At 41.8% G+C, this 20,755-nt stretch overlaps 1 long non-coding RNA gene and 1 pseudogene across 2 annotated transcripts in view; one reads left to right on the forward strand and one right to left on the reverse strand.

Moving 5' to 3' along the window:
* Positions 1–20,755, reverse strand: part of LOC105608026 (uncharacterized) — a 71,253-nt gene that overhangs the window by 20,743 nt on the left and 29,755 nt on the right. The window lies entirely within an intron of this gene.
* On the forward strand, positions 11,851–12,228 carry LOC121819141 (small ribosomal subunit protein uS8-like; annotated as a pseudogene).

The raw sequence follows: 20,755 nt of genomic DNA on the forward strand, positions 1-20,755 counted from the left end.
GCATCAGAGTCTTTTCCAATGAGTCAGCTCTTTGCATGAGGTGGCCAAAGTACTGGAGTTTCAGCTTTAGCATCATTCCTTCCAAAGAAATCCCAGGGTTGATCTCCTTCAGAATGGACTGGTTGGATCTCCTTGCAGTCCAAGGGACTCTCAAGAGTCTTCTCCAACACCACACTTCAAAAGCATCAGTTCTTCAGCACTCACCTTTCTTCACAGTCCAACTCTCACATTCACACATGACCACTGGAAAAACCATAGCCTTGACTAGACAGACCTTTGTTGGCAAAGTAATGTCTCTGTTTTTTAATATGCTATCTAGGTTGGTCATAACTTTTCTTCCAAGGAGTAAGCGTCTTTTAATTTCATGGCTGCTGCAATCACCATCTGCAGTGATTTGGGAGCCCAAAAAAATAAAGTCTGACACTGTGTCCCCTGTTTCCCCATCTACTTCCCATGAAGTGATGGGACCAGATGTCATGATCTTCGTTTTCTGAATGTTGAGCTTTAAGCCAACTTTTTCACTCTCCACTTTCACTTTCATCAAGAGGCTTTTGAGTTCTTCACTTTCTGCCATAAGGGTGGTGTCATCTGCATATCTGAGATTATTGATATTTTTTCTGGCAATCTTGATTCCAGCTTGTGCTTCTTCCAGCTCAGTGTTTCTCATGATGTATTCTGCATAGAAGTTAAATAAGCAGGGTGACAATAAGCAGGGTGACAGCCTTGACGTACTCCTTTTCCTATTTGCAAGCAGTCTGTTGTTCCATGTCCAGTTCTAACTGTTGCTTTCTGACCTGCATATAGGTTTCTCAAGAGGCAGGTCAGGTGCTCTGGTATTCCCATCTCTTTCAGAATTTTCCACAGTTTATTGTGATCCACACAGTCAAAGGCTTTGGCATAGTCAATAAAGCAGAAATAGATATTTTTCTGGAACTCTCTTGCTTTTTCCATGATCCAGCAGATGTTGGCAATTTGATCTCTGGTTCCTCTGGCTTGTATAAGATCAGCTTGAACATCTGGAAGTTCACAGTTCACGTATTGCTAAAGCCTGGCTTGGAGAATTTTGAGCGTTATTTTACTAGCGTGTGAGATGAGTGCAATTGTGCGGTAGTTTGAGCATTCTTTGGCATTGCCTTTCTTTGGGATTGGAATGAACACTGACCTTTTCCAGTCCTGTGGCCACTGCTGAGTTTTCCAAATTTGCTGGCATATTGAGTGCAGCACTTTCACAGCATCATCTTTCAGGATTTGAAATAGCTCAACTGGAATTCCATCACCTCCACTAGCTTTGTTCATAGTGATGCTTTCTAAGGCCCACTTGACTTCACATTCCAGGTGAGTGATCACACCATCATGATTATCTTGGTCATGAAGATCTTTTTTGTACAGTTCTTCTGTATATTCTTGCCATCTCTTCTTAATATCTTCTGCTTCTGTTAGGTCCAGACCATTTCTGTCCTTTATCGAGCCCATCTTTGCATGACATGTTCCCTTGGTATCTCTAAGTTTCTTGAAGAGATCTCTAGTCTTTCCCATTCTGTTTTTTTCCTCTAATTCTTTGCATTGATTGCTGAGGAAGGCTTTCTTATCTCTTCTTGCTATTCTTTTGAACTCTGCATTCAGATGCTTATATCTTTCCTTTTCTCCTTTGCTTTTCACTTCTCTCCTTTTCACAGCTATTTGTAAGGCCTCCCCAGACAGCCATTTTGCTTCTTTGCATTTCTTTTCCATGGAGGTGGTCTTGATCCCTGTCTCCTGTACAATGTCATGAACCTCAGTCCATAGTTTATCAGGCACCCTGTCTATAAGATCTAGTCCCTTAAATCTATTTCTCACTTCCACTGTATAATCATAAGGGATTTGATTTAGGTCATACCTGAATGGTCTAGTGGTTATAATTTCTTTCAATTTGCCCCTTAGATTTTCACTATGATGCCACTGACATACATGATTTTTAACATAAAAGGTATAAACCTTTTCCTTTATGTTTTTTGGTGGTTTTCATTTTCCTGTTGAAGAAATCCTTTTTACCCTGAAACAATGAAGATTTTCTCCCATATTTCCTTCTATAAGTGTTTGTGAATGGAATGAGATAGAATTGTATTTTTTTTTCAATCAATTGCTCCAGCACCACTTAGTAAACAGCCTGTCTCTTCTCCACTGATATATAATTCTATTCCTGTCATATATCACTTTCCATATATGCAGGGGTCCATTTTTTATCTCTCTCTTCTGTTCCATGGATCTATTTGTCTACCCTTGTACCAGTAACACATCAAATACTGAAACTTTGTAGCAGTGGTCTTCAACTGGGGTGATTTTACCTTCCAGGGGACATTTGGCAAATCAGGAGACACTTCTGGCTGTCGTAATGGAGGTTGGGAGTGGTACTGGCATCTAAGAGTAGAAAATGGAAATGCTGGTAAACATCTTAAAATGCACAGACCAGTCCCACACAAGGAATTATCCTGCCTCACATGTCAGAGGCACTGAGGTTGAAGGATCTTGTTTTATAGAAGGCTTGTATCTGATAGGAAGTGCATTATCTCACTGAAACCTCACAATAACTCCATGTGATAGGTACTATCACTATCCTTACTTTACAGATGAGAAAGCAGGAGCTCTGAGTTGAATGAAGGTCCTACATCAAACATTTGTCAATAATTGGTAGAATCTGGATATAAACCTAACAAAAACTCCCTAAAATAAGACAGTTCTCATCATGCCCTAAGATGGGGCTTCCAAATCTCTAGTGTTTTCCATTGATTAACTGATCTTATCAGAAAACTCACTATACACCCTTTAGATGCCAGACTGAGTTGAATGGTGGGAATCCCCAGCAAACAAACCAGAGCCCCTTGGCCTTGTGGAGTTCATAGTCTAACAGGGAGATAAAAATGGGAACAGACAGTCTCTCCTAAAATGCTGTGGCAGAGGGTAACCATCACTTCAGTTATCTATCATAAAATAGTGCTTTAAGTGTTCAGGGACATGTGTCATCCTATGTACTCCCAAGTTTTGTTTAAAAATCTTAATTTTAATCCATGACAGAAAGGGTTTGCCAAGCAAAATTCAACTTCACCCCAAACCCTGTTCAAATTATTGCAAATTACAAATAAACTTAGCAAGTGGAATTGTACTGTTATGGGTATATAAATGTAGGGCAAAGACTGTATATGAAGATTGGGAGCTTCCCTTGTGTTCCAGTGGCTAATACTTGGTGCTTTCAATGCAGGGGGCCTGAGTTTGATCCCTAGTCAGAAAACTAGATCCAGTAAACCACAACGAAGATTGAAGGTTCTGTGTGCTCAACTAAGACCTGGCAGAGCGTAATTGATTAATTAACTTTTAAAAAATATTGGATAGCAATCTTCATATAAAGACAAATCATTAAATCTCTTATTTTGGTGGGACTATAAATCAGGACAGTCACTATGAAGAACAGTACAGAGATACCTTAAAAAACTAAAAGCAGAGCTACCAAGTGATCCAGCAATCCCACTCCTAGGCATATAACCAGAGAAAACTCTAATTCAAAAAGATACATGCAAAAAGAAAAAAAAAGGATACATGCATCTCAGTGTTCACTGCAGCACTAATTACAATAGCCAAGACACAGGAAACAACATAAATGCCCATCAACAGATTAATGGATAAAGATGTAGTACATATATACAATTAAATACTACTCAACCATAAAAAGTAATGGAATAATGCCATTTGCAGCAAGATAGATGGAACTTACTTACTAAGTGAAATCAGACAAAGACAGATATCATGATATCACTTATATGTAGAGTCAAAAAATTATACAAATGAACTTATTTATGAAACAGAAACAGACTCACAAACTTTGAAAATAAACTCATGGCTGCCAAAGGGGAAAGGTCTTGTGGATGGATAAATTAGGAGTCTGGCACTAACATATACACACACATATATATAAAATAGACAATCATAAAGATCTACTGTGTAGCAAAAGGAACTCTACCTGTATTCTTTGAATAACCTGTATGGAAAAGAATCTGAAAAAGAATGGATATATGTATAACTGAATAACTTTGCTGTACATCTGAAACTAACACAACATTGTAAATCAGCTTATACTTCGATATTAAATAAATACTAAAAATAAAATTGGAAAGAATTTGTCAAAAAATTCTCTTCTTTTGTTTGGAGAGAAAATGCTTGTCATTTGTTCTGGATTAATACAATAATCATGGCAGGGAATCTGCGGTAAAACTGTAGAATCAAAGTTAAAACCATTTAACCTCCGTCTCTGCCCACCCCAGCCTTTCAGAAGTTTGAAAAGAAGGCCTGCAGGGTCATTAGTTTCTCTCTGTGGTAGCAGGATGGATGTGTTGGTCTCAAACCATCCATAATAGATGGGTTCTAGTCTAGCCTTCAAAATCTACTCCTATGATGATTGTTCCACAGCCTCCCTTGGCAGTTCTTAAGTGTTCTTAGAATTTTAATATTTATTAAATCTAAACCTCATCAACTTATTTCTGAAGTCCAGACAACAGCAGGCAAAATCTCTTGTAATTGATTCGTCACCTGTTCTTCCCTTGTTAGGTTCTGACTTTACTTGCCAGGCACTTTCCACTGTCAAACTATTTCCTTCCTGTCTCAACTGCCAAACTTTCTTCTTAGTCTTACATCACTCCTGCCCTCATCTCCTCCCATTCCTGCCCAGCCTCTCCTTTTCTGAGTGCAGGCTTCTCAGTCTCCTTTGGATCTAATTCTGGGAGCACTCCTGATTCCAGTTGCTAAATTTTGCAACTTTCCAGTTATCTTTTTACTTTTTCTGAACAGTAATGCTTACAGGATTAATTCTATTTTACTATTACTGTAGCTAGCTAAGGGAAACTGATGCCTATTTTGTAATGTTGCTTTTATGAGAAATAACCTCGCTTTAGGACTTCCCTGGTGATACAGTGGATAAGAATCTGCCTCCCAATGCAGGGGACATAGGTTTGATCCCTGGTCCAGGAGGATCCCACATGCCACGGGGCAACTAAGCCGCTGCACCACAACTACTGAAGCCCTCCATACCTGGAGCCCATGAACCACAACTCCTGAGCCTGCATGTTGCAGCTACTGAAACCTGAGCACCTAGAGCCTGTGCCCTGCAACAAGAGAAGCCACAGCGAGAAGCCTATGCACTGCAGTTAGAGAGCAGCCCCCACTCCCCACAACTAGAGAAAGCCTATGTGCAGCAGCAAAGACTCAGGAAAACCAAAAAAATTAAAATCTAGCCTTAAATGTTTTCACCCAGTATCTATTTAGCCATTTTCACACTTTTTAGTTAAGTATTTCTTATGTACTTAAGTAGATTGGGCAATGCTTTCCTGACAAAGACTTCCCTTAATACGGTTTGGCCAAAGTTTTGTTGAAGAATCATAGCAATTAAAATTTTAATGTTCCTACTTCAAGCATTCATCCACCAGCTATTTATTAAGGATCTATTGTATTCCAAGCACTGGGCCTTTAGGATGAATCAGACTCAGACTATCTTCCTGCAGCTCCCATCCAGTGGCACGCCAGGCATTTTGACTAATAATTATGGTAAGAGGTAGACTCTTCTGAGTGTCTTCAGAGCACAATGGATGTACAGCTCAGTCACAAACATTTTCTGAGTGACTTCAGTCTGACTGCTGAGCAGAGAGGGAAGGTGAATCATATAAGGTCCCTACCCTCAGGAGTCAAAATCTAGAGGGAGAGACTCAATGGGGTAAGATGTCTTGAGGCTTACAAAGAGGAAATATCTAGGCTGAGTCTTGAAGAAGAAGATAGCAGGCAGAGGTAGAGGAGGGAATTCATCCTGGCAGGGTAACAGCCTATACAAAAACACACAGAGGCATAAAACCACAAGGCTGGGACTTCCTTGGTGGTCCAGTGGTTAAGAGTTTGCCTTGCAATGTAGGGGACGTGGTTTTGATCCCTGGTCAGGGGACTATGATTCCACATGCCTCGGAGCAACTAAGCTCCATGTGCTGCCACAACTACTGAGCCCACACACTGCAACAGAAGATCCTGGGGTCGTAACAAGAAATAAAAGAGGAAAAAAAAAAAAAGACCTGGAGCAGCCAAGTAAATATATACATACATATTTTTTTTAAAAGCAAGTTGCAGACAGGTAAATAGGAAAGACTAAAAATCTCTTCAAGAAAATTAGAGATACCAAGGGAACATTTCATGCAAAGTTGGGCACAATAAAGGACAGAAATTGTATGGACCTAACAGAAGCTGAAGATATTAAGAAGAGGTGGCAAGAATAAGCAGAAGAACTGTATAAGAAAGATCTTCATGACCCAGGTAATCATGATGGCATGATCACTCACCTAGAGCCAGACATCCTGGAATGTGAAGTCAAGCGGGCCTTAGGAAGCATCACTGTGAACAAAGCTAGTGGAGGTGATGGAATTCCAGTTGAGCTATTTCAAATCCTAAAAGATGATGCTGTGTAAATGCTGCACTCAATATGCCAGTAGATTTGAAAAACTCAGTGGTGGCCACAGGACTGGAAAAGGTCAGTTTTCATTCCAATCCCAAAGAAAGGCAATGCCAAAGAATGCTCAAACTACTGCACAATTACACTCACCTCACAGGCTAGCAAAGTGATGCTCAAAATTCTCCAAGCCAGGCTTCAATAGTACATGACGATGAACTTCCAGATGTTCAAGCTGGACTTAGAAAAGGCAGAGGAACCAGAGATCAAATGGCCAACATCCGCTGGATCATGGAAAAAGCAAGAGAGTTCCAGAAAAACACCTACTTCTGCTTTATTGACAAAGCCTTTGACTGTGTGGATCACAATAAACTGTGGAAAATTCTTAAAGAGATGGGAACACCAGACCACCTTACCTGACTCCTGAGAAATCTGTATGCAGGTCAGGAAGCAACAGTTAGAACTGGACATGGACTGGTTCCAAATAGGGAAAGGAGTACGTCAAGCCTGTATATTGTCAACCTGCTTATTTAACTTACATGCAGAGTATATCATGAGAAACGCTGGGCTGGATGAAGCACAAGCTGAAATCAAGATTGCCTGGAGAAGTATCAATAACCTCAGATATGCAGATGATACCACCCTTATGGCAGAAAGTGAAGAGGAACTAAAGAGGCTCTTGATGAAGAGGAGAGTGAAAAAGCTGGCTTAAAACTCAACATTCAGAAAATGAAGATCATGGCATCCAGTCCCATCACTTCGTGGCAAATAGATGGGGAGACTGTGGAAAGAGTGAGAGACTTTATTTTGGGGGGCTCCAAAATCACTGCATATGATAACTACAGCCATGAAATTAAAAGATGCTTGGTCCTTGGAAGAAAAGTTATGACCAACCTAGACAGCATATTAAAAAGCAGAGACATTACTTTGCCAACAAAGGTCCATCTAGTCAAAGCCATGGTTTTTCCAGTAGTCATGCATGGATGTGAGAATTGGACTATAAAGAAAGCTGAGTGCCAAAGAATTGATGCTTTTGAACCGTGGTGTTAGAGAAGACTCTTGAGAGTCCCTTGGATTGCAAGGAGATGCAACCAGTCCATCCTGAAGGAAATCAGTCCTGACTATTCATTCGAGGGACTGATGCTAATGCTGAAACTCCAATACTTTAGCCACCTGAGGCAAAGAACTGACTCATTGGAGAAGACCCTGATGCTAGGAAAGATTGAAGGCAGGAGGAGAAGGGGACGACAGAGGATGAGATGGTTGGATGGCATCACCAACTCAATGGACATGACTTTGAGTAAACTCCAGGAGTTGGTGATGGACAGGGAGGCCTGGCATGCTGCAGTCCATGGGGTCTCACAGAGTTGGACATGATTGAGCAACTGAACTGAATTGAGACAGATAAATATAGTATGATACCACTTACCTAAAGTTTCAATATATGGAAAATGATACATTATTTTGGAATACTTATGCATTGAATAGTAAGATTATAAAGACATACATGTGAACATTAAATACTAAATTCATTTTGGTTACTGGAAAAAGAGCAGGAAGCCTCGGGGGAAGAAAGGGCTATAAGAGGGTATTGTAATAATTATATTGTAATCATTCACTTCTTTATCTGGGTGGTGAATTAGGTCGGGTTCAATATTTAATTTTCTCTTCTCTTTCACATGCAACAATATTTTAAATTTGTTAAAGTTGGGGAGAAAGGGCCTTTTGGAATAGACTGTCTGTTAAATTGTGGTAGTGACCCTAGAGCAGTGTCAGTAGGTGGTGGGAGCAAAGGCTGAATGCAGTGGTGAGAAGATAACAGGAGGTACCATTTGAGCTGCATGTTAAAGACTTGCAAGACCTCAAACTGTATTTCCAGCCTCCAGTCAAGCTAACCAGGTCAATATGCCTTAGATATAGCCCACTTGATCCCCACCCTAATCCTCACACTTGATTCCCACATTTATTTACATCAATTCTGTTCCCAGGGATTAACAGTTGTAGCTGTGACTTTCTGACAACCTGCTGCAGTTCTGGCCACTATGTATTGAATACCTACTATGTGCCGGGAACTTTACAGATACTCTTCTATTTATCCCTGACAGCAGACAGAAGTAGATGTCATTCTCATTTTACAAATGAGAAAACTGAGCTTAAATGTCATATTCCAGGTCACTCAGGAAATGGTAAAGTGAGATTTATATCTATGTTCATCTGAACCTAAAACATGTTTTTCCATTATAACAGTCTGTCTTACCTTCCTAACCCTGGCCCCACTATACTGTTTCCATTCCTTGACTCAGTTCAAATATCCAATGCTTCCTTTTCTGATTCAGCCATTCAAACATGTATTGAGTGTTTCCCAGGTGCTGGTACTCCATCCATATGCCCTTGGCCCAGCCCAGAGACACTTGCAGCTTCTGAAAACTGAATGGCTTATGCTTCAAACACTGGCATCTTTCAGCTTGAAGGCTTTATCTGGCTGCAGGAGGACTTGGCCCATGTGGCAAGCAGGCTAAGGTAATAGAGAATTAGCACTTGAGGGTGCTAGCTTCAACCAATGCAGGGTGGTGCTTGGTAGAAAATACCCCCACTTGCTCTCTTTCATGGGACAACTCGGAAGTACATTCTACACACTTCCTGAAAGGGCACCCAGCAGGATGGAGCCCTAGTTGTCCATCGCTGTAGCCCTCTGATTAATGAGCCTTTTATTGGCTTTCTTACCTTTTGTGTCTCACTTTCCTACTCTCTCACCATACTTCTTGGAATCACACTCAAATAAGCTCCATGTGCTTTCTCAGAGGGTACTTAGGGGAACTGAGACTAAGACAGAGGGTCTTCCTTATGCAGTCAGCAAAGCCTTCCCTCGAGCCCAGGCATGGTTTGTGTTCCCTCCTTCCGCTTGCTTTGCTCTAGCTCTCTGAGGCTCTGTCATGCTATCCCAAAGCCTTTCTAAATGTGGGTCTGCCTAGCTCACTTTGAATCCCTCAGAGCTGATGCCCTGTTCTTCTTTGTCTTCCTTGACCCCAGCACACCAGAACTGCCCACAGAATGCCTGCTGAGTGGGCTGAACTGTTGAAAGTCCTTCTTACATTTGATCTAATTAATCCTCACCCCTTTTCAGGAAACCTTGTATTACCCTTAAGCCTAGAACTATAAACAGCTAAAGTCAAAATACATACAAGTTGTAACAGTGTCAGAATAAATTCTTCTTCAGTTTGAACCAGAAATAAACTAGAAAAACAAATCCAGGGACTACATCTTCTAATGCAGGGGGTGCAGGTGATCCCTGGTTGGAGAGCTAAGATCCCAGATGCCTCGGGCAAAAAACTAAAACATAAAACTGAAACAATATTGTAACAAATTCAATAAAAGACTTTAAAAATGGTCCACATTAAAAAAAAAAAAAACAAATCCAATCATTGATTGCACTTAAGATATTAATTCTGACAGTTTTCCTTTTGAAAAAAAAGAGCCGTACTTACGTTGGGTGCTTTGATTCAGACTATGAAGATGAATTGAAGTAATTGTTTTTAAATTTGTTTATTAATAAAATGCAAATGTGTTGCTTGAAATGAAGGCAAGCAGGTTAGTCCAGGACCAGAGATATCGGAAGAGAAATACATTTTTTTGTTTGTTTTCAGTGAGGCACCCTTATGAAACAATATAAAGTGGTAGATAAGAGCATGGATTTTAAAGCCAGCTTACCTCTGTTTCTGTTTCTACCACTTACAGCCATGTGATTTGGAACCATTTACCCAATCCCTCTATTTCTTAGTTGCCTTAATTATAAATTAGAGATAATAATAGTGCCTATTATCTCACAAAGTTGCTGTCATTGAGATGGGGGTGGGGCTGATAATCTTGCTGCTGTTTTGGCTCATCCCTGCATCTTCCTCCTGCTCCATCAGAGTGCACCTTACTCCATGTTTCTCATTCCTGCACCTCCCCTCACCTTCTCATAACCAGCCACTTCTTCACTCTTGATCTACCTCCTTTCTCTCACTACCTGGGCCTAGCCCAAGAGCTCTCTCCATTGTGGTCCTTCCCGTTTCTCACACCTCCTTTTTCCTACTTCATCTCTCTTCTCCAATTGAGGATATAGGTATTTAGAAGAGGCATATCTATAGGACTCAGAAAGGAAGTTCCAGAGAATACAATGGAATGACTGAGGAGAATGCAAGAAGGAAGGGCTGAGTCAGTGGAGGGGACCCAGGGAAGGACCTGTATAGAACAGAGTCAGAAAGAGTCAGAAAGGAAAGGTGACCCCAGTGAATGGGGTTCATCCTGAGAGTCTCTTGGAGGAGGAAGCATTAACCCTGACTCTTTTCTCCCCAGAGCAGTCTGTTCTTGTCCTATCCTAGGACCTTAGGTGAATCCCTCATTCCAAGTGTCTGGAAGAAGTAATTGAACCAGAATTATCTGTCTTTCTCACTGATAAAGGTGCCAGGTCTGTCACTTTGAAGAGAGGGTCCTCTAGTTTCCAGCCTTCCCCAATCTTACAGCATCATCTTGACTGTATCTGGGAAGTAGGAGATAAGAATATTCTGCTTCTTATCTATAAAACACTGGCTCTCTGGCTGTAGACCTAATTTAGATTATAATCTCCTAGAACCATGTCTAGCAGTGCTGCATAGGAAAAAGCATAAACCATGGTGTCAGGTAGACATAGATTCTATTTCAGCTCTGCCACTCACCAGTCACATGACTTTGAAGAAGTCATTAACCTCTCTGAGCCTCAATGTCCTCATGGGGACTGAAGTCCCCACCTCATAGATCACAGAAATAATTTTATTTGTTTATTTTTTATTTGGCAGCACCAGATCTTAGTTGCAGCATGTGGGATCTAGTTCCCTGATCAGGGACCAAACTCGGGCCCCCTGCATTGGGAGTGCGGAGTTTTAGACACCAGATCACCAGGGACATCCCGGTTATAGGAAGAGTTAAATGAGATGATGTATGAAAGACTCACAGCTGGGAGGACTGAGGCTGGGCCAATTTGTTCACTATTTGTAGTTCAATGTTCAGCACAAAGCATGCTCTCAATAAATATTTGTTATAACTGAACGAATGAGTAGGTACCTAACAAACTGTAGCCAGGTATCCCTTTGTCTGGGCTGATTCTGGCTGGCTGCAATGACACTCTTCCCTGACATATTCCCAAAAAAACTCACTGCATCGAATCCAGAGATAGTAGCACACTAGTCTAATGTGCGTGGGAGATTGCATCATGTCCAAGCAGGTTCAAAGGGGCTGGTGTGAAACAAAAGTTTCAATAATATTGATTGTGCCCATTGAGGAGTTTAATATAGTGCTTCTCAAATCTTAGTGTGCCTCTGAATCACCTGGGGATCTTGTTAAAAAGCAGGTTCTGTCTGCCATCTTTCTGTGCTGTCATAATGGTGTGCACAAATGTCCTGACTGATATTCTCAAGAGCATCAACAATGCCAAAAAGAGAGGTTCTTATTAGCCTGTACTCCAAAGCCAACATCCAGTGTCTAACTGTGATGATGGAGCATGATTAAATTGGCCAATCGGAAAGTCACTGATGATCACAGAGCTGGGAAAATTGTGAACCTCACAGGCAAGTTACACAAGTGTGGAGATCAGACCCAGATTTGATGTACAACTCAAAGATCTAGAAAAATGACACAATAACCTGCCACCATCCAGTCACTTTGGTTTCATTATACCGATAACCTTAGCTGGCATCAAGGACCACAAAGAAGCAAGATGAAAACACACAGGTGGGAAGATCTTGGGCTTCTTTTTCTAGGGATATAATATGTGTATGCTCAATCGCTCAGTTGTGTCCAACTCTTTGTGACCCCATGGACTGTAGCCCACCAGGCTCCTCTGTCCATGGGATTCTCCAGGTAAAAATACTGGAGTGGGTTGCCATCTCCTCCTCCAGGGGATCTTCCCACAGGGATTGAACCCACATCTCCTGAGTCTCCTGCGTTGGCAGGCAGATTCTTTACCACTGCACCACTTGGGAAGTAATACATACACACAAAGAAAATGCCTCACCGGGGGAAAAAAGAACAAGTTCTGACTCATCCGTTACAAGTGGAGATTTGACAAGCTGCCAGGTGATGCCGAGACTGCTGGCTTATGGACCTCATTTTGAGTAGCGGGGGTCTAATACAGGGGTGAACAAATTTCCTCTGTAATGGGCCCGACAGTAAATATTGTAGCTTTGTGAACCATGAGATTCCTGCTGCAACTGCTTAACTCTGCCAGTAGTGAAAAAAGGCAGCCATAAAAAACACTCAAAGAAATAAGTATGATTGTGTTCAAATAAACCTGTATTTCCAAAACCCAGCAGACCGAATTTGGCCTATGGGCTGTATGTAGTTTGCCTACCCTTTATCTAATATAGGTAAATCAGCATACCACTCTTGTAATGAACATCAGTGAGCTTGTCACCTGAGTACCTGATAATTCCCTCTCATATGATAACTTCTCTTTCCTGAAGATCCGCTTCCCTCTCCTCACTATGATGCCAGGAGAGGAGTACCCACTGCCAGGCTCTCACAACGGGCCTCTGCTTCCAGACCCTAGCAGACTGGTTCAGAATGGTGGCACAAGTCCAAGGGGCATCATTCACATTCACATCATCCATACTCTCTTGCACAGAGTGCTGCACTCCAGGAGTACCCTCTACAGAGAGAACCACGCACCTGACTAAAGCACGTTACTCATAGTCTTTCCTTAAGATTCTGGAATTGAGTGTAGGGGATTCCTGTTTTTGTCTGCCTATCTGTTCTCTTAAATGGACAATACATAAGCAGAGATAGACCCTTTAAAAAAAAAAACAACTCTGTTTACTGGGATGGAGATAAAGTTAGTAGAGAGAAAGAAGGAAGCATATATTCAGAGAGAGACAATGGTGAGAGCTGAGAGGGGCTTCCTGGGTTTTCAGCAGCTCTGCAGTCACTGACTCCAGGTCACCCTGAGGTCCAGCTGCATCCTTGCCCTTGCCTTCTGTGAGAAGACCTTCTATAAATGTATTTTTCTTTTGCTTAAATCCAGTAGAACTCAGATGTATGCAAACTTCAATCCTAATAGCACTGGTAAGCAACAAAAAAGTTCTTCAGTGAAATTCAAATTTCATAGGATTTTTTTTTTAAATCAATGGATAGGGACTTTCCTGGTGGTCCAGTGGCTAAGACTCCACACTACCAATGCAGGGGGCCTGGGTTGATCCCTGGTCAGGGAACTAGATCCCATGTGCTGCAACTAAAAGCTTGCATGCCGCAATGAAGACTCACCACATCCAAATAAATAAATGTTAATTTATTTATTTATTTATTTAGGCTGTGCTAGCTTCATTGCTGTGTATGGGCTTTCTCTAGTTGCAGCAAGCAGGAGCTACTCTGCAGTTGCAGTGCATGGGTTTCTCATTGCAGTGGCTTCTCTTGTTGCAGAGCATGGGCTCTAGGGGCGAACAGGCTTCAGTGATTGTGGCATGCAGGGTTAGTTGCCCCATGGCATGTGGCATTTTCTCGGACCATAAGTTGAACCCACGTACCCTGCACTGGAAGCACGAATTCTTAACCACTGGACCACCAGGGAAGTCCCCAAAATATGTTAAATAAATAAATGCATGAACAAATAAAAAATCAATGTCTAGATTGTTGTAGAAGCACATATTTTTGTTGAAACTGGATCTTCCTGACAATAGAGTATGTCCAGTGCGTGGTTCAGTCCAGTGGTTAGGACTCCTTGCTTTCACAGCCATGGGCCTGGGTTCAGGCCCTGGTTGGGGAACTAGGATTCTGTGAAAGTGAAATTGCTCAGTCATATCTGACTCTTTGTGACCCCATGGACTGTAGCCTGCCAGGCTCCTCCGTCCATGAAATTTTCCAGGCAAGGATACTGGAGCGGGTTGCCATTTCCTTCTCCAGGGGATCTTCCCAACCCAGAAATCAAATCCAGATCAAAAGAGTATGTGATACTTCATAAATATTAAAGTACATCCATATTCTAATAAGCCACATAGTAATCAACCATTGTGTCAGATGTATAATAATTCTCAGCCCCTAGGGCTTAGTGGCAGAGAAAACTACTCACTTGGGCAGAAAGGGATTTGGTGCAAGGTATTATTAAGTCGCTCAGTCATGTCCGACTCTGTGACCTCATGGATTATAGCCTACCAGGCTCCTCTGTCCATGGGATTTTCCAGGCAAGAGTACTGGAGTGGGTTGCCATTTCCTTCTCCAAGGGCATGGTATTAAGTGGCTTACAATGCTGTTAGATGCCCTGAGGAAACAGACTCCAGTTTGATCACCCAGGAAAAATTCTGTAATCCACTCTGCAGAACTGGGCTGTGAAGAAGGCTGCTGCTCCCTAGAAAAACAGGAGACTACTTGCTGAATCAGGGAGTAATGACCCAGCACTAGCTCTGGAATCTTGTTACCTCTTCCGCATGAGGAATTACCCTGCCAAATTAGGGAGTCAGTACCTCTGCTTTAGGTACACATCAAACTCCTTTCCTCCCATTAGAATGAGTAAGATAGATGCCTCAAACTCTCCCTCTTAACTGTTCATTTTCAGGTTACAGGTGGATGCATTTGAATGAAGGAACCTACATCTCATTCAGAACCCTAGCAGGAAAAGAGTCTGGAAAATGTACTTTTAAACTTTCAGTCTCTGCTTTCCAGGAAGACACACTGTAATGAGAATGGAACAGATGTTGAATGAGCCAGTCCACAGAATTAGCCGCACCCTTAATCGACCACACAGTTGTAAAACAAAATTTGAATTTTTGTGAAGAAAATGTAAATAAAGCAAACAGACAATAACACAGTAGTTCGCTGCACTTGTCACATTGATGCTACCTAATTCAGACTTTCCTTCCTTTTGCCAGATAGTGTTAGTTACGCATTCATTTCTACTTAGGCAACTGGAACAGCTTTTAACATCGCAATGACTATGATGAGTAAAGAGATCTATCCATTCATTCATTTATTCAACAAATATGTTTCAAATGCCTGCTGTGTGCCAGGCACTGCTTTTGTTCTGCAGCTACAACAGGGAACAACGGATGCTACATCCTATTAGGTCAAGATTCCCTTTGAAAATTCCCTCCATCCTCTATGAGGCTGAAAGGATTCTCGGGGTTCTGTTGACAGGGGCAAAGACAAAGCTGTTGCAACAGTCAATGACCCTTAAGTAGATGGCCTTTTAAATCCAAAAGGTGCAAACATTTGATCAAAGCATGCAATGACATGAAAGTTAACTTTATTGACTTAAAAATTGTGTTTAAAAAATCTACATTAGAGATTTATTTAAAAAAAATTTTTTAAACCCTCTCTCAGCCAAAATTTCACCATTATTTGATGATCCTTACGAATTTTGCCTTGTCAGCTTTACTTTTATGCCAACTAATCTTTGGTAGTATGTAATGGAAGTGACATATAATTAATCTTTCCTTATACTGAGATCACTCAGATAAATGCAATCTTTTAAGGGTTAAGTATTTTTGCTGATTTCTTTGTATATTTTTCTCCCACTCATAAGGATGAAAAAGTCTATATATGAAGTGAAATGCAGAGAAGAGGCAACAGGAAGTTTCAGGCACCTATTAGAATCATTATTGATCTAATTATTGATTGACACCAAAGCAGAAAAACACTTAAAAAACAAAAAAAAGGTGTTCATGAATTTGGTGATTCATTCATTCAGTAAATATTTGTTTAAAAACCTATTATATTAGTTACCTATTGTTACATTATAAATTACCTCAGAACTTGGATGCTTAAACCAATAATGATAATCATTTATTACCTCTCACAAGAAGCAACTTGTTGCAGTGGCTTAGATTCTCTCATGAGCTTATAGTCAGATGCCAGTCAGAGCTGCAGCTATCTGAAGGCTTGACCAGGGCTGGAGGATCCACTTTCAAGTGCCTTCCTCCAATGGGCGGAAGGGATAGTTAGGGAATTTGGGATCAACATGGACATTCTGCTATATCTAAAAGGAATAAAATGGATAACCAACAAGGTCCTACTGTATAGCACAGGGAACTCTGCTTAATGTTATATGGCAGCCTGAATGGAAGGGGAGTTTGGGGAAGAATGTTTACATGTATATGTATGGCTGAGTCCATTGGCTGTTCACCTGACACTATCACAACATTGTTAATTGGCTGTGTGTGATGGTTCCGTGGTGTCCAACTCTTTGTGACCCCATGGACTGAAATTATTGCATTAGGATTCAGAGAATTCTCAGTTGCTCATAAAGAATTTGAAATTTTATTTTGTCACACTTCTTAATGGAAGTATGATTCCTTGCTAAAGTCTGAGGTAAAAGAAGTGTCCTTAGTATGCAAAAGTTGTGGCTTATACGGAACATTTATCTGTCCCTAACAAGAGCCAGCACAATGCATGCCAAGAGTTGTGGCTGTTTAGTCACTAAGTTGTGTCTGACTCTTTGTAACCCCATGGACTGTAGCCAGACAGGGTTCTCTGTCCATGGGATTTTCCAGGCAATAATAGTGGAGTGGGTGGCCATTTCCTCCTCCAGGGGATCTTTCTGACCCAGTTAATTGGCTATACTTCAATAGAAAGTAAAATATTTTAATTAAAAAAAGACAAAAAGGTGCCTTCCTCTCATGACTGAAAACTTGATGCTGGCTATTGGTAGGAGGCCTCAGTTCCTCTCCATGTGAGTCTTACCATGGTGTTTCTTCTTTAAAAAATATATTTATTTATTTATTTATTTATTTATTTATTTGGCTGTGCTAGGTTTTAGTTGTGTATATCTTTACTTGCAGCATGTGGAATACAGTTCCCTGACCAGAGATCAAACCCAGGCCCCCAGAATTGGGAGCATGGAGTCTTAGCCACTGGACCACCAGGGAAATCCCTACCACAGTGCTTCTTGAGTGACGTCATAGCATGCCCTGGCTTTCCCTGAGCAGGCGATCCAAGAACAAGAAAGCACCAGGAGGAAGCTTTATTCTTTCTATAACCTCAGAAGTTATATATTGTCACTTCCACTACCTTCTATTTGTTAGAAGCAAGTCACTAAGTCTGGTCCACATCAACAGGAGGAAAATTAGTTTTCTGCCTTGAAAGGGTGAGTGTCAAAGCATTTTTGGATATATTTTAAAACCATCACACCTATTATGTGCAAATATTAGAATACCATGTGTATCAAATAGACATGACCCTTGTGGAATTTACAGACAAGCAAAAGAGAGGGGCTTTAATTAAATAAGCACACAGATAACTGCAAACTTATAACTATGATAAGCTCTGTGAAGGAGAACACAATGTAATGAGACAGAATAACAGGGGAGCCTGGGGTGTACCCAAAGGAGGGATGTTTTAGTCAAGATCTGAAGGATGAATAAGAGAGGGCAGAGAGAAGGGTATGTGCCCCTGTGGCAGAGAAGAACATGCAAGAATTGAGGAACTAAAAGGTGGCTATGATATCTGGAGCAGAGAGTGCAATGAAGTGAGAGGAGGCTGGTGGGAAAGGCCTACCATGAGTTGGGCTCTAGGTCTCAGTGGCTGTTCCATGTGAACCTGGGGGCAGATGCCCTGAGTCATCAAATCCCCCTCTGTGTGCTGCACCCCCATGTGAAGCTGCAGGGACCATATTATTGCCAAATCACCACAAGAAGGCTCCCAACTATACTCGGCCAGTGTATATCTCTTTCAACAAGGAATTCTCAGGACAAATTCCATTCAAAAGGGTCACCTTACCTTTGTGACTCTCCTTACCTGTTCTCGATATCCCCTCAACTGATCCAGCACTCTCTCTTGGCCCTGAACCCCAGTCATTCCTTTGTATCCTCTTGAACCTCATTCTGAAACTGATAAACTCCCTTAGATACCAACATCCCCAAGCTTTTCTTTTGCCTTAACTGAAGCCTGGTGATCCCTTGAGGACCCTCCCTCCACCCACCACAACCCCCTCACCAGCCAAAGCTCCCTCTCCAACTGGAAGGTGAAATCAGTGTCCTTCTTACCACCATGTATAACTTCTAGAACTTTACTACTTCTCCTTGTAAAAGAAAACTTATGAGAACTTCCCTGGTGATCCAGAGGTTAAGAATTCACCTTCCAATGCAGGGGACACAGGTTCAATCCCTGGTCGGGGAACTAAGATCCCACATGCTTCGGGGCAACTAAGCACAAGTGCCACAAACAGAGAACCCTGTACACTGCAATGAAGAGCCCATGTGACATAATGAAGACCTAGCGCAGCCAGAAAAAAAGAAAAAGAAAAGAAAAATTATGTGCCTGCAATGTCTCACCTCATCCAGATTTACCACCATCTTCTCCTCCCCACACAACTATCATTTTTCATTTTCTTAGTCATGACCTGTCATCCTCTGAAGACTTTGGCATATGATTCAAGACTTTTCTCTCATTTACAATTCCTATTATCCTTCTGCGTGGTATTGGTACCCACACAGCTAAACCTGGGCTCTCGGTTTCCTAGACTTCCTCACTGTCAGTGATTATTTTCTTCATTCCATCTCTGCCTCCCTATGTCCATGGTCACATATGGACCTTGTCATCATCAGAATCCAATCATATCCTAAATAACTTGTCCAAACATATTCTTCTTGAAAGGGCAAACACCACAGTGCCCTCTCATTCCAGCTTAATTATTTAAGAATCCCCATGGAAGTCACTCTTGGCCTTATCAGGATCTCTAACTTACTGGTTTTGCTCCATTCTGTCCATCAGCACTTACCTTCCTTGTCTCCTTAATGCCTTAAACATGGTCTGTCTTTGTGGTCATTCTTTTGCAAATATCCTTGACCTCCCTGCCCCTGTCTCCTGGCTGGGGAAAAAAATCTATCCTCATGGGCTCTTAAGCCTGGTTTTTACCCCTCTTGTTTCTTAGAAAGCTCACTGTTTCCACTAGCCCCTTCTCCAACCCCCACCTCATCATCTACGTCTTTAACTTCTTCCCCTATAGCAGAGATTGCTAGCTACCAAATCCTTTTCTTCCTCTTCCTGCATGCAGCTAGACAAGATCTCTGAATCTCTCTGGAAGTTAGGTATGTATTGATAGCATGGCTCTGTGTGCTGAAGTGATCACTGCTGCTTCCAAGCCAGACCCCTAAAAACATCCCATGAATATTATTCATGCTCTTTTCTCTTTCAAGCCTTGATGCAGACAAGCTTAGAATCACAGGAGTCTGTTGAAGGTGGGTGAGTCACAAGGTATAGGAAGTCAAGGTCCTAAATTACCATCTGGAGTAAACCTGATTGCTTTAGAATTTAAGTTATCAAGACACAAACTTCTATCATGTTTGAGCCATTATGCATAATTGGGTAAGTTTATATAGGAACTGGGCTTCCCCAGTGGCTCAGCGGTAAAGATTCTGCCTGCTGTGCAGGAGACATACCAAGAGGGGCGTTAAATCCCTGGGTCAGGAAGATCCCCTGGAGGAGAACATGGCAACCCACTCCAGCATTCTTGCCTGGAGAATTCCATGGACAGAGTAGCCTGCTGGGCTACGGTCCATAGGGTCTCTAAGAGTTGGACATGACTGAAGCAACTGAGCACACACACACACATAGCAGCTAATGTTAGCTTAATCACTACATCATTTACTGAACTGTTTTCATCAGCACACAAACATAGGCTGGGATCCTCCAGTTACAGGAGGAAATGTCTCCCTTGATCCAATACCCTTTCCGGCTACTACCCTCTCTTCTCCCCTAATTGCCAAGTTTTGTCAAGAATGATCTCAGACTTTCCTAGTGGCCCAGTGGATGGGAATCTTCCTGCCAATGTGGGGCACATGGGTTCAATTCCTGGTCCAGGAAGATTCCACATGTCAAGGGGCAAATAAGTGAGTGTGCCACAACTACTGAGCCCATGCTCCAGAGCCCATGCTCCACAACAAGAGAAGCCACCGCAATGAGAAGCCTAAGCACCACAACAAAGAGTAGCCCCCACCCATCACATCTAGAGCAAGCCAGTGTGCACCAACGAAGATCCAGCGCAACCAAAAATAAGATAGACAAATAAATTATTTTTAAAATCCCTCATAGGCTATTTAAAAAAAGAAGAAGAATGTTCTCACACTTTGTTTTCTCCCCCAACTCATTCTGATAGTCTCCAACCTAGCTTCTACCCACATCACCAAAATTTCTCTCACCTCAGTCACCACATTGGCAAGCCTTTTGGACACTTTCCAGTGTCCATCTTACTAGCTCTCTCAGGAATATATGATTCAGTTGGTCAGCCTTTCCCTCTTGAAACACTTTCTCTTATTTTCTGTGGCACCACCCTCTCCTGGTTGATCTCTCACCTCTGTACCTATT

This window comes from Ovis aries, chromosome 1, assembly GCF_016772045.2.
Source record: "Ovis aries strain OAR_USU_Benz2616 breed Rambouillet chromosome 1, ARS-UI_Ramb_v3.0, whole genome shotgun sequence".
Taxonomy (NCBI): Eukaryota; Metazoa; Chordata; class Mammalia; order Artiodactyla; family Bovidae; genus Ovis; species Ovis aries.